General features: G+C 39.9%; 1 long non-coding RNA gene across 1 annotated transcript in view; it reads left to right on the top strand.

Annotated features, from left to right (window-relative positions):
• Positions 1-8,105: 8,105 nt before the first annotated feature.
• LOC308194068 overlaps positions 8,106-14,616 on the top strand; it is a 12,736-nt gene continuing 6,225 nt past the window's right edge. Inside the window, exon 1 of the long non-coding RNA XR_013950229.1 lies at positions 8,106-8,325. This is a non-coding gene — a long non-coding RNA (uncharacterized lncRNA). The remainder of the gene's footprint in view (positions 8,326-14,616) is intronic.

Raw genomic sequence — 14,616 nt, 5'->3', positions numbered from 1 at the left:
AGGGGTTTGCAAAATCAACCAGAAAGGCAAATGGTACTCTTTAGTTTCTTCAAACAGGCCTTGGATATGCTGGTAACAGCATTTGCTGTTCTGTCCTTGGCATCTTCCCATGGTATATGATTATCTCCCAACTAGATGTGACGTGTTGCACACAGATATCTCTTAGGCTCCACACTGACAGGTGGCAGACCTTCTTTTTCTAAGTCCAGCTGAACATTTTGGAAAGGCGTCAAATGGCTGTAGACCAGCCTTTGGTGTGGCCAACAGGAGGAGAACAGTGCAGAAAACCCTGGTCCTTCCTCTCCCAGTGCAACAGTGCAGCACTGCCTCTCTTTTACCACCCCGAGTCTCAGTGCCCCTTGTAGCGTCAGAAGTGCTATAAGTTAGGGTTGCACACACTGTTCCTGGGATCGAGGTTGCATCAGAAATTCAGAGCAGAAAAAAGCAACTGGGGAAGCAAAGGAATTGGTTTATTTATTCAATGCATGCCCAGATTACTACATGAGGGAATGCACATGGGCAAACTGATTTCAGCATAGGACTTTTTTTGCCAGCCTGGCTGGGCATTGGATGCATCATGTGCTGGATGAGATGGTCTGAGGGAAGAGAGAGGAGGCAAACAAAGCCACCCATGTGAGAAAACAACATTCAAGGAGGGAAGGAGAACATTGCAAGGGGACACAAAGTCTGGTGATGCATACAGGTACAGAGGGAGCAGATTCACCTGTTCTTAGCAGGGAGCAGAGAGGGATGTTGCTACCTGGGACATAGACATTGCAGCCTGGTGGGAGAGGACTTTTCGCGGCTCTCTATCCTACATTTTTATTCATCACCAAATTGTGCACATTTTCCTTCTGCCAGCTTTTTTTCTTTGAGGTCAAATAGCTCTTTTGTCTTCACAATGTACTTTCGAGTACAAACAAATCCTTTTTGTCATCAGCTGATCCTGGGCTACCCAGGGGCTGAAGCAAGTTATGTTTAACATTACCAGTGCCAGCTGCTTTTTCACATTACAGCATCCCACCCTGTGCTGTCTGTAGGTAGTAGAATGACCTCCAGCTCCCTCAAGGCTTTGCTTTTGCGAATTGCTTCCAGCTCATGGCATGGCCACCTCTGCTAAAGTCCAAGTGGAGATTTTGCAGAGCAGCTCCATGGGTCTGAAAGTGGGAAATGCACCCTGAGCTGCTGCAGCCCTTGTGCAGTACCATAACACACAGAGGAGAAAATGGGTTGGAAAATCTCGTGAGGTTTAAAATTAAGCTTTTTATCTATTGCTGTATGCAAAGTTGGAGCTGCTGTTCTCCACATGCTGTTTAAAATGCAGCATGAGGGAGCACTTTGCAGCCCAGCGGACCAGTGCGAGTGGCAACCAGCTGCTCAGGGAGGTGATGAATTTTTGGAAGATGATTGCCACAGCTCACAGTTAAACAAACCCATTGCTCTTTATGGTATGTAGATTAGGTACCTCATCCAGTACTAGCCCAGTCCACAGATTTCGTATCTTCCTCCATGTCAGCTGAAGATGAATAATGGCATGAGGAACCACAGAACTACTCCACCAGTTGATAACTTGCTTTGTCACTTTGTCAACACAGCTGCATTTGGAGTTCCTGTCCATCTGGAAGAGATCCTGGTCCTTCCTCTCCCAGATGCTGCCAGCAATGGTGGGAGTCACCACCTCATTTACCACTTTTTAACCATTTGTTCTTATTCTCCTAAAACCATTTTTTGGGCTGGTGGGAGGAATCACAAAATGGTTGAGGTGGGAAGGGACCTTTGGAAGTCACCTGGTCCAACCCCCTGCTCAGGCCTGTTCAGCCCCAGCTGGATTATGAGGCAGGTAAGGATGGTACCGCTGAAGAGAGCATGGGAGGAATGTGCAGCATGCTTTAACGTGTAAAGCATTTTCAGTGTCTGGGGGTGAAAGAAATGGTTTGACCCAGAGGAGTGTATTTGCTTATAGACAGAAGAGGAAATAGAAGGACTTGGCAAACAGGGTGTAGTTCTCTGTTTCAGAGGCATGATAACACCACCTGAGTGTACTCTTCTCCAAACCGTGTTTTTGAAATCACTTTTTGTGATCCAGAGTGCTTGCTGCTAATAGATCTCCTCCTTGATGTGTCATGTGGTAACAAAGCTGTCCTTGGGCTAGAAAGTGGCACTTCTTCCTGGGACAGTTTCCTTTTATCTCCACTGACATGATGGTTCAGTGGAGAATATATATTTTAGTGGTACAAAAAAATGTTTCTCCTCTACCCCACCACATTTGTTTAGGAAGCAGAGTTTCTAAAAACCACATCTTCTGTCAGCACATGGGCTATAAGTTGTCTCGGGTGCTCCCTTGGCAATTGGTTTTTGGCTGCCGCATCCTCTGCTGCATTTTGACTTGGATCTCAGCAGCACGTTTCAATTAATGTAAAGCCAATCCCTCCTATTTGGATGATTTGCCTATGAGAAAAGATCCCAGGATGATGACTGCTTATGACGAGACAATGACTATTCGTAGATGAACTTGGCAATGTGATTGTGTTAGATGAGCCCAACACTCCCCAAGGTAAGCTGCTATTTTCATGACGTTATTATGTATAGGTTGGTGTTAGCAAATAAAAACTTCCAAAAAAAAATTAATAGGAAGAGGTTTTGCTTGAGATTCATCAGCTTTCTTGGGGGTTGTTCATCTGAGCCCCAGTGTATCATTGAAAAGTAGGATCTGCATCTTATCCACAATGGGCCATGAGGATGCTACCTTTACAGGATGTTCTCATTTCATCCCATTGAGCTGTACTGAATGAGACTGGGTTCCTCTGGAAACCAGAGCATGCACACAGGTAATCAAAGGTTATGACTGAATTGGCACTGTCTGCTTCCTAACTTTGGAGGCCTTGACTTTTCGACCTTACTGATGTTCTTTTAATGTAATACAATCTGTACAGCAAAGGTGGACGCTACTGTGGTGTTTATATAAATGTTCTGGTCTGGTTCAAACCTCAAAGTGTTCAGAGGTTTGGAGCATAAAAATAAATCCAAGAGTTATTAATAGGTAAAGGCCAGGAACAGCAGTCAGTGATATGACCTGACTACTGCAATGGCTATAGGGCTTGTGTGTGTGTCCATGCAATTACAGAAACTGAGGCCTCCATAGTTAAAGATACACTGAGACCCCTCTTATTTTTTTCCTCCTCAGGCATAGATCAGAGTTTGCTCTAGGGAGGAAGAGATTAATAATAGGTTCTTCAAGCTTCTCTAATAAGCAGAAATGAAGTTGCTTTAAACTCTACCAGAGGTCTGGGGCATGTTCAACACAAATATTCACATTTAAGTTAAAGACTTGATACACTGGTCCTGGACACAAAAAGCCAGAGCAAAATTTGTATAGCTGAAGAAGTAGTTAATTATACAGCCTTTCTTGCAAATGGAAATTCTAAATAAGGAGTTAAAAGTCCTTTCTGGTTAATTTAATAAAAATCATTCTAATACATTACTCAGCTCATAACAGTTGGCAGAAAGGCAATGCATGGAAGAGAGCATATAGAGGTGGAGAAGGAATTGATGATCCTGGAGAAGAAGTGATGTTGGCAGCTCGATCAAAACAGGATCAAAGAGGAGATTGCTTTCAGGTGAGGTAAGCTAAATATTTTGCTTTTTCTTCTATTCCCCTTTCCCTTCCCCTCCCCCCCACATAGCTTAGGTGGAAGCATTAGTTCAAATTTTCTCATAAGGGAAATTAGCTAGAGATATTAAGCAAACTGTTTATTTTGTGTAAATTCCAACCTCTCTGTTTTTAATTATCTTTCTTTTATTACAGTTGTCATATGGATAATGCCATGCAGATGTATGCAAAGAACAGAAAACCTTATGCTCTGAATCATGAAGACGATGAGCATAAAATCCAACCTTTAGCCCTTTTCTCATTCTTGGTTATTGGCTCAAGATTGAGATCCTCCGTTACAGCAAGCTGTACGGTCTTTAGACTTGGGACTTTTGACTTTGACTTTTGACTATGGTCTCTGGACTTGGGTCCAACATCCATTGGACTAAGCCAGAGACTGCAGGTAGCACACCCCGTGTTGCAAACACAATTTTTGGTGCCTGAAATCCATCAAAGCTTTTAAGCATGGGCTTCCTTTTAAACATACAAGAAATCCCTGTAGAGATAGGTGCTTTATTATGTTTTGACTTCGGTGTGTCACAGGCATCTCTAAAATTATATTTGTAAAGCAAGTTTTTTAATGTCTGTACTCCTAGCTTTTTAATTATTACTGTTTTATTGTTTTGAAATTCAGTAGGCTGATTCTCTTCCTTGCCTGAACTTGGACTATGCACACTTTCTGAGCTCCTCACATTTGTCAGCTTATGTTGAGAGTATTTTTTGTTTGTTTTGTCAAAATGATTCACAACATTATTATTACTCTGCATAGCCAAATTTGTGGAAGCTAACAAGTTTAAGTGATCTTGAAACAGTGCAATTACTTATGTGAGTCTAGTCACTGTATGAATCTTTTCCTAGAAGTTACAGCTACCTAAGAGCCAGGAGAGGCAATATTTAATTCCGGACGAGTGAAAGATCTAGTATTTGACATTTTATATCTTTGCATAGCTAAAAGTGGCCACAGCCAGCAGGACTGTGTTATCCTGATGCTTCCCAGCTCCAGATCTACATGATGTGTCCTGTGTGTAACTTGTGTCTCAGGTCCAGAGCACTAACCTCTAATTGTTTGTTCCAAGGAGGTATGAGAAGGCAAATTTAAGATGTGTCCAGTGTGTAACAAAGGGAGAAGATGTATGCTGGAAGTAGAGGAGGAAATAGATACTTATAGATGCTGTGAAGAAAAGAGTGGCTATGTGAAGTTGGTCAGGTTGGAGTCTGGACCCAGCAGCCAAGAGGGAACCCGTGCATCATGGCTGTACCTCTGCTTGGGCTGCCGAGGTAAAAATTGCCTCGGATGAGCCTCAGCTGTGCTCTGAGACTACATCAGGACAGTATCCCATGAATGGCATGGTTAACTCCCAAATTGCCTACAGGAAACAAAATGGGGGAGAGTTAAACAAGAACATCTGTTACTTGTCTCTACGTATGCAGCTGATGGATTGGGATATGGCTGTCATAGCCCATCTTTTTATGAGAAAGTGACTGCTGTTTTTCTAGGAGGTATTTTAAAGTACTGCTAAAGCCAAAGAAAAAGGCCAGTGCCTTCTGTTTTGTCAAATTTTCCATGCGTGTATTGGAGAGGGTTTCCATGTGTCACGTCCTCGGCTTTGTTTATCTCTTTGTCCACGGCAGAAGCAGTTTCCATTCCGCACTGCCATGGATGAGCCGAAAGCAGTTCCTTGGAAATGAGTCCAGCAAAACGTCAAAGCAGCTTGTATCCAGGTGGTGCCAAGCAGCCATTGACCTGTCGGGAATTACAGCCGATGGACCACCTTCATGTGGGAGAGTTGGCTTCAGCTTTTAAAGCCCCTTGTGAGAATTGCACCATGTGCAAGAAACGTGTCTCCTGCAGTTTTACAAGTGAGTCCTAGGTGCCCCCAATGCACCAGGGCACAATAAGAAACAAAGGTTTACAGAGGAATTTAATTCAGTGGCAAATAACTCTAACAAAAGCATATCCCAGAGGTTGCTGGAATAACTTGTCAATTTTGAAATAAAACATATAATAAGGCAAAGGAGACGATGGACGTTTGTGAAGAAAACATGCGCTGTGGCTGTAGTGCAGAATGTGCACATCTTGTGCTACAGATGCTGCCCAAGTCTTCCAGGCTCCTCTTCAGTAGGCAGATAGCAATTGCACAGGGGTTACCCAGGAAGAACTGAAGTGAAATTACTTAATTTTAAAGAATGGAGACTGGTTTTTTGTTTTTTGGTTTCGCTCAAAAAAAAAAAAAAAAAAAAAAGAACCAGAGAATTGAAAGGTGTTTGGTGATTCTTTTATAGTTTGAAGAGACTGAAGATAAAATTGCTATCTAAAATTATATTCTATTGTATTCTCTCAGAATTTGGACCCTCTGTAATATACACCGTCTGTGTAACTCATAAATGTCAGAGCACTTCCCAGCAGATTTCACCTGTAATATATTTAATGTATGGCACTTATGCATAGCCAAAATTACCCTTCCTAAATAAGTTTCAGCAGGGATTTACAGTCCTTGTTACAAGAATAGTTCACGCTGGCATGTGGTGTGAGTTTACCCAAGTGGACTGAGATGAAGGGAAGCGTTACCTCAGATCTTGATATGATTATTTGTCCATCTGTGTAGTCCTTCTTTGAATATTGCCAGGGTAGGAAACATAAAACGGCTTCTAAACGTCAAAGTCTTTAATTAAAAAATAAACAAAAGAGTGAAATCTGAAGCTAATATTGCAGGGGAACTAAAAATAGTAACGAAAGCATAGGTAAGGGCTTTGATATGATTAGTCAAATGCTAGTGAAGCCAAAACTCAAGCTCTGAAGGTAATTGGTGGCAAGCAGTTAAAATGATTGCTGCACTGCTTGCTTGCTTCATGCTGTGATGGTGTGCTAGAACAGTGGTTTTGGTTTTGTTTCTTTTTTTTGTTTTTGTTTTTATGTGAAAGGCTAAAATTGGCAAGCCAGGGATAGGATGCACATGGCAGCTCCCCAGGCTGCCTCTGTCTATCCATTCTTGGCAGAAAAGGAGACAGAAAAGAGCATGTCCACCCCTTCAAGTTTTGTTATAGGGTCTCCTTACCACTGTTGGGTAGTGGAGGTTGAAGACAAAATCTTGTGCATTGTATTGCCAACGCGTGTTGCAAACTGCAAAAGCAAGGTGGATGGCAGAAGCAGGGCTGTGATGGCCATACCATTGATCAACATTTCAGTCCTGTCCTCTCGGCCATATCCTGGGCTCCCAAGGCAGGGTAGGAGCCAGCCCGACCCCCTGCGCCAGCCAGTGTCCCCTGCACCTTGCACCAACTGTCTGCAGATGCGGCCAAAGAAAATATGCCCCAAAAGACAGGAAGGTTAGGTCATTTGTTGCTTATAGCCTGCAGCCTTTGTTCACAACAGCTACTATATTGGGAGTTTTCTTGGAAAACATAGTTATAAATGGTAATGGGAGTTCTCAGAAATATCACTCTAACTCTCTGTAACAGATGCAAGTGCATTTGGGCTCTGATCACCATTTCCAACCTTACACTCATCTTTAAGGCACTCTGCTTACTTCCACCCCACAGACAAAAGATGCTGGGCTACAAAATGCAGGGTGGAAAAATGAGATCTGTCCTACGCATTTCAGCACTTGTCACATCTCCCTGGAGATGCTCATCAGCCAACTTGAAGTGCCTGCACTTGCATGCAATACCAAAGACAAATGTGCCCATGAAGGGATTGGTTTGCAAACATCCTGTGCTGATCCAAGGGAAGCGATGACTTTGAAGACAATTTATTTATTTGTTTTTTTGTTTGTTTGTTTTTCTGTTTAGAATGGAAAGTAAAATGGATTTAATGGGAGGTTTTTTTTCTTTTTTTTTTTCTTTTTTCCTCCTGAAACCAAACCAGTTAATAGAGGAAAGTTCTTTATTTAGAATATGCCATTCACTATTCAAGAGTAGAAAAACTGGAATTGAAAGGGATATCACACTTCAGTTTTAACTAGTGGTCTGCAGTCACTTTCTTTGGATATCCACTTTCTTAGCTGATATTTCCTCTGATTTATTTCACTGCAGAAGTGGATCATTTCATTGAGTTTTATGTAAGTCCGCTTGGCTGTTCTACAGTTCTCTGCATGTTTCAATATATTCCACTGTTAAAAATTTTAAAAGTAGGTGGGGAAAGAGGAAATTTCTGGTTAATATATAACAATTTCTGAGGTCAATGTGCCTGGACTGAATTTTTCAGGGCATTTTTCCAGACATCTGATGATGCCAAAAAATGAAAATAGCCAACTAGCAGGACCTTAACTACAAACTCCTCTGCAACCCAGAAGTTTCACGGCCCTACTTTGGGCCTTTTTGACCATCATTGGGGAAAAAAAAGAAAAAAAAACAACACTATCACAGGCACACAGAAAGAGAAAGTGCTACATAAAACTGCTATACATGACTAAGTCTGCTACAGCAGAAAGAGCTGAAATTAAAATAAGATCTCATTGGTAACATTAGAACACTCGAGGCTGACCAAAAGGTCTATCTAAGTTTTGCTCGTGAGAATACTGAAAACTTCAGTTGAGCATTTGTGTTCATTTACAGTTGGCCACGGGAAGGTCAGCAATCTCCGTGCAGACACCAGGTGGGCCATTACTGCTATTACACATACTGTGGACAAACAGAGATAAGTCTGGAACCAGTGTATGAAATCACGAGGTTTTCAGGTAAGTTCAAATCCAACTGATGAGAGAAAAATCTTGGAACTGAAAAAAATTTTTGAGCATGTATATTTTGAATCATAAAGCCTTGCACTGATATTTTTTATGCATAGATCTAATGAAACACTAAGTAGGGAAAAATGGACATGTAGGACCTGAGATGGACTGTTTTTCAAGTTTGTTTATTCTTTGTCTTTTGAGGGAATGTGGTAAAAGGATGTACATCTTAAAAGGAGTACCCACAAGATTGCCCACAAGATTTATTGCATTGTATTTAAAGAATTTATATTTTATCGGGATGTTGGGTTGCCCAGAGGGGTTATACAGTCTCCATTCTTGGAGGCTTTTGAAACTCAACTTAATAAAGGCCAAAGCAACTTGATGTAACTTGACTTGGAGGAGGAGTTTGGGTTAAAGACCTTCTGAGGTTCCTTCCAAGGTGAATTATTCTGTGATCCTATCAAGCAAACAAAAAAGGATGAATTTTATTTCACACTTCTAGTCAAAACTTTGTATGTTTGTGTGCAAGAAATGTTTTTCTATATGGAAAGCAAGGGCTTAGCTGGTTTCGTATGTAATTTTATACACTTTCCAGGAAATGTTGCTGAAAATATTATATCAAACCACCTTCTATTTCATTAATAGCTTTCTATGATTTTAGGTGTGAATGAAAATATTACAAAATGTGGAAGTTAAATAAATGACGAAACACAAGAGCAGTTAATGACTGACTAGCTTGGCAAATGAAGCAACAGAATAGTGTGAACTATATTAGCTTAGTAGGTTGAGCTATATATATTGCTGATAATACACTGTGCAGAATAAACATTATGGGGTCTGCAGTTCTTGCTAAAGCAGAAAGGCTGATCCAGAACAATTCTGGGACCACCTCATTCATCACACCTATGATTTATGCCAGCTGCCAAATATTCTCTATGCAATTCTTACTGATGTCTCTATTTTCATTCTTGGTTTGGCTGATAAGATGATATCTGTGCTGCTAATCCTCATTATAGAATTTCTTCTGTCAATTACTTTGTGTTATTACATATACATTTTCTGATAATATATCCGAAGGAAAATAGATGTATAAGACACTGGATGTGAAATCTTATGCTTGTGCCATTCATAATATTTCAAATTCTTCAGTAAAATATTATTTCGATTGGCCAAAGCTGTTAGAATAAGCGTAGTGAAGAGGCTCTATTCCTTCCTCTCTGTGTGCACATATCTTGTTTTAACCTGGCTGCAGCCCTGTATAGCAATGTTCCTGGAAAACTCCATAAAGGTAACTTGCTGAGCAGCTGAAAGATAAGTATATTCAATAGCAAGGGGAAAATGAAATTAGGTAAAGGCAAAAAATCAGCCAAGCATTTAGTGATTCAAAGTCACTTATACCTCAGCTGTTTTGGGTTTAAACACAAGAAAATGAAACTACATCAGCTTTATGTAAAATCTCTTCCATCTGGTCCAAATAGGAAGCCAAAGTTTTTGTCATCTGGTTACCTATGAATTTTTCAGACATGTTTTTCATAGATCCATTCTGAGTTTATTGTGACACATTCCAGAGGTTATGGTAGAAGTCACTGTAAATAGATTAAACTACCATTCCTGTACAAAGAGAGGCGTGTATACAGTCACTGGAGTAATCCCAGCCTATCGACTTCCCAACCTTTTGTGGTTGCTTCATTTGCAATGGGAAAAACTTCATTTCTTCTGCCTTTAGATTTTCCTATCAAGTCATCAATCTGCACAGAGCTACCCAAATCCTTTTATTTCACAAGCTGAAACTAAAAGAACCTCAACTAAGATAAGGTCAGAGTGACTCCAGGAGATGCTTTGCATCTTTTGGCTCCTTAAGAGCTGGCTTACTTGGGAATAACACTGCAGAAGAGCCCCTTGTCATTCTCTGAGAAAGTAAATCTAATGGTTTGTATTTCACATGTGGTGGAGGGCTTGGGGGACTATGGGGTTGTGTGCATTCACTAGGGCACGTGCAATTTGGCTAAAAGATTAACAATCTTTACAAGGAAGATGTAGAGCAGAGAAGCTTGAAGGAAATAATAACTTAGACCTTGTTTTCTTACAATTATTTAACACTCAGTGTCTGTCCTATGTCTTCTGGCCAAATGAAGAAATGGTAGCACAAACACATTCAAAATGTTTGAAGTGCTTTTTTGTTTTGTTTTGTTTTGTTTTGTTTTTCCTGCCATGTAGATTACTGAAAAAAAGGTCTCATTTTAAGGACGTTTTTGCCGTGACTGTATTCATTCAGAGGCTCCATCCAGCTCAAAGATTCATTTTGCTATGTATCATATAGATATGTTATAAAGTCTCATTTAAGCCTCAAATTGTTCATAGTGCTCAAGGGAGAAGAACGGTAAAAAGTAAGAGGAGATCAGATAGTGGTATGATGATAATGGAAGAGCACATCTGTTCTTGGTGGTCATGAGAAGCAGATAAATGCCATCTCCCAAACAAAGACTGTGACTGTTTTTTATTTGTGTTTACTTCAATAAAACTTGTCTACAAAATTAAAAAGGAAAGTTTTATGATTTTTGGAAGGAGAAAGACACAGGGTTAGGTACAGAACTGCCCCTGCATTTGCTGATAGGCCTAGGTAGAAAGTTACCTTTGGGAAAGAATTTGCAATATGTGTCATTTTAGCAGTTGATTCTTGGTTTAAGGTTTCACCATAAGAACTCACTGTACAAGACATGGAGAAACACATACTAATATAGATGAAGTATACATGTCTTTTTTTTTCTTTTTAAATATAAATTAGCTCTGAGATAAGATAAGAAATGCTTATTTAAAAGTTTGATCTGCATTGTTTGCAGAACTGAGTAAAAATCCCATGTGCCCCAAGATTTTTCAGTGCTCAGAAATGGTTGCTTTTGGGACTGTGAGACACTCCTTTGCATCTGCCTGTGAACAAAAACTTGCTCAAGTGCTGGAGCTGAAAATAAGGGAGAAAATTAAAGAGTTTCTATGTGTGACTCAGGTTTCCTAAATAACTTTGGAATGTACTCTGCAGTTTTAAATTTTAGAAAATCTCCAAAGAATTATTGAATAGAGAATGCTAATTGATTGTAACCTATTTGCCAAATTATCACATGGGTATTACATCCCACATACTGTGTACTGGAGAGTATAAATATATAAGACGTATGTGCATGCATGGGTTTCTGTAAGATGAAACTAGTTGTATACTTTTTCCTGGGTTATGCCCAGCACATTCATTTAATTTTTCGGCAAGGACATACACTACCAAGTTCTTGGGCCTTTTTCTTTTATTTCTTTTTCTTTGTAAAAACTTCGATACTTTTGGCACTGGTTCATATAGTCAGTAGAGTATATTTAATGGGCCAAAAGCATTTTTATTACTCTCTAAAATGTTTAACAGGATTTCTCTATAATTTCTCAACATGTACTATTTGTTTATTTCTGTATATTTTTGGTGTAAAGTAGTGACATTACAGTGTTAGGTTTTATTACCTTGGCACTGTCATCTTTAAAGATGTATCAATCCTTCCATTATGAACCCATACTTTTAGGGGCTTATGTTGTGGACACGTTCATTCCCAGTGGGCCTCCCAGTACAAAAATCCCAGTAAGATGCAAATAATTATTTTCTTTAATTAAGCTTAAAAGAAATTGGTTTGGCAACTTTTAAATAGCACAAAAATCTGGTTTGAGATGATTTTTTAAAAAGAACAATAGCAAAAAATACAGTTTTTCTTTGAACAGTTGAGGGACTGATCCATCCTTTCTAAGATACTTAACTATCTTGGTTGTAATTGGACTTAGTTTGAGACACGACTGAAGGTTCAGGCTACAGAAATGACATTCAGTTACTGAGTAACTTAGCCTGAGTTTTACCAACATATGAGAAAGGCAGGTAGGCTGGACACTAAATGTAAAGAAATAGTTGTTTCATACAGCTACAGATGAAAATTGAAATGCATAGAACCTGAATTTTCTCATATACTACAAACAGTACATATTTGGTCTTTTGAATTGTTTCAAATCAAAGCAATGTATTGAGCCACTAATTGATATGTGTTACTTGTGTTTCTATTTGCAGCACTGATTATTTTGCTGTTACATGTAGGTATCCTGTCAATTAAATACGCTGAATTGTATTTGATTCAATGTATATTTTTAAAAAGGATTGGTCAGTAATTAGGACTTTGTTATAAAATCCATGAGGACAAGCTGCACTGAAGCATTGGTTGCTTGTACTCTGAAGTCAGACATCAATATCTGTGTTTTGTAAGGCGTGGATGTTTTATTGATTCAGAGAGTTTGAATGTGTTGGACCACCTTCTAGACATCTGGCGGGTGGCAACGCAGGCACTTTTTTTACTGCCAGAGTTCCAGTCTATTGCACAGCTCCATAGAAAGAAACGGTTCATGGTTAAAACAACTCAGAGTCAGATTTTGTTTCTGACTCTGCTTAGCTTTACTTTTCGATAGACATGGGGGCAGCTACAGCAACAAGTCCTCAGCATTTGGAATCTCTTTCTCATCACTATGTGTATTTTGTAAGTGGATTTTTTTTTGTGTTTTCTTGTGTGTCTCTTTTTTTTTTTTTTTTTGGCGAAGAAGCCATAGCAAAAGGCCAGCAATACTGTTATCCTGCAGTCTGCACGTCCTCCTCCCAAATGGTACAGAGAAGCCAGAGCTCTGCAGAATGAGAAAACAAGCAGACCTGCAGTTTGATCGTGGACTCTTTGACCCCTTCTTTTACCATATGCAGAACACAGAGGTTCAAACAGACACTAGTAAGATCAGTGGCTGAGTACAATGCTTCACCAAAAAAATAAATATGGCAACTATACTATTACAGACAACCATGGCCAGTATCTGGGTAGTGACAGCCAAATGTTCCAAGGGTCCCCAAGAGTCCAAAGCAGAGCATTGGATCAAGACAGAGTAAAAAGCCAGTTTTATTTTCAGCTGCTCCAGACAAGGCCCACCAATAAGTTCAGTACTATTTCCACATATAGGATAACCCATTAAGAAGGTACTGTGCTTCGGCAGAGATAAACATAAAAGATGCATTCACTAGTGTTCTGGTCTTACTGAAGACAGTTCCTCACTTTTGGAACAAAATGATCAAGGTATATAGATTACGTTTTCGAAGCCTTCTGCTGGCACAAAAAATCATTCCAAAATTGGCAGTGCATTATGGTATGACATTAACATAGATGCAGCATATATAAAAATTATTAACATACATATAGATAGATAGGTACATGTATAGTTATCAAAGTTATTAGGAGTGTAAAATAGGTAGGAGGGCACTATATAGTGCATCTTACCCAGTTTGCACAATGAATCATCCATTGTGCATTTGTTCTAGGAGAAGCCGCTGACAAGTAAGTAGGGTACAGTCAGTTACTCATATTACATGATATCCTAAACTGATGGAGGATGAGTAAGTACAGCACCAAGTACTTTCTTCCCTGCTACAGATTTACCCTTCACATCTTTGGTCAAACACCATGTTCTCTGGAGTGGCGCAGAGCTTTGTTCCACATAAAAATTAGCATCCCCATAAAGCTGTGGGACAGTGCACAGACATGAAGCTCCTTCTATTTGTCACTGTTTTCCCTGCCTCAGGAACAGCTATGATGCTTCCCTATCCTTGCATGCTCGGGATCTACAGTATAGAATATAATGGCTCATAAATCACAGATAATCACCTTTTTCTGATTGTTTAAGTTCTGACCCAAAAGTCATGTGTTGTTGATGAAGAGCCAGTCTGATACCAGGTAAGCAAAAGAAGACATCAGGTTTCTGCTGAGATTTGGAATCAGCTGTTTCAGAAACTGTCATTTTTAATGCATGACTGAAAGCTGTATTTCAGTTAGGGGTCTGTGCCAGTGGCTACCAGCTGTGATGCTATAGAGTTTGCTGTGACAGGGTACTACTCTCTTTTCCCAGACCAGAGTCTCCAGTCAGTCTCTTGACAGTCTGCCAAGCTCTGCAACTGGAATGTGTGAAGTGCAGTTTAGAAAGAGTTTCTTTCCATCATTCGTGCCTGTTTTGATCTAGTATGTGAAACAGGTTTCTGCTTTTGTTACAGGATTCTTGTTCATTCTTGGCAGGTTTAAATTCATTATATAATCTAGCAGCATCAGATGATTGCCTAGGAATGAATTGCAGATGCACCTCCTGAGATACAGAATTCCTTGTTACAGCCATGGATTTTTCTTGGTGACTTGATAGCCATCCCTATACTATCAGAGTGGGGGTGACAAAGGGATTTGATAAAACCAAAAGCAGATG

This window comes from Anser brachyrhynchus (genome assembly GCF_964034855.1).
Source record: "Anser brachyrhynchus genome assembly, chromosome: 4".
NCBI classification, from domain to species: Eukaryota; Metazoa; Chordata; class Aves; order Anseriformes; family Anatidae; genus Anser; species Anser brachyrhynchus.
The sequence above is the reverse complement of the archived record's forward strand: the minus strand, read 5'-3'. Positions and strand labels throughout refer to the sequence as shown.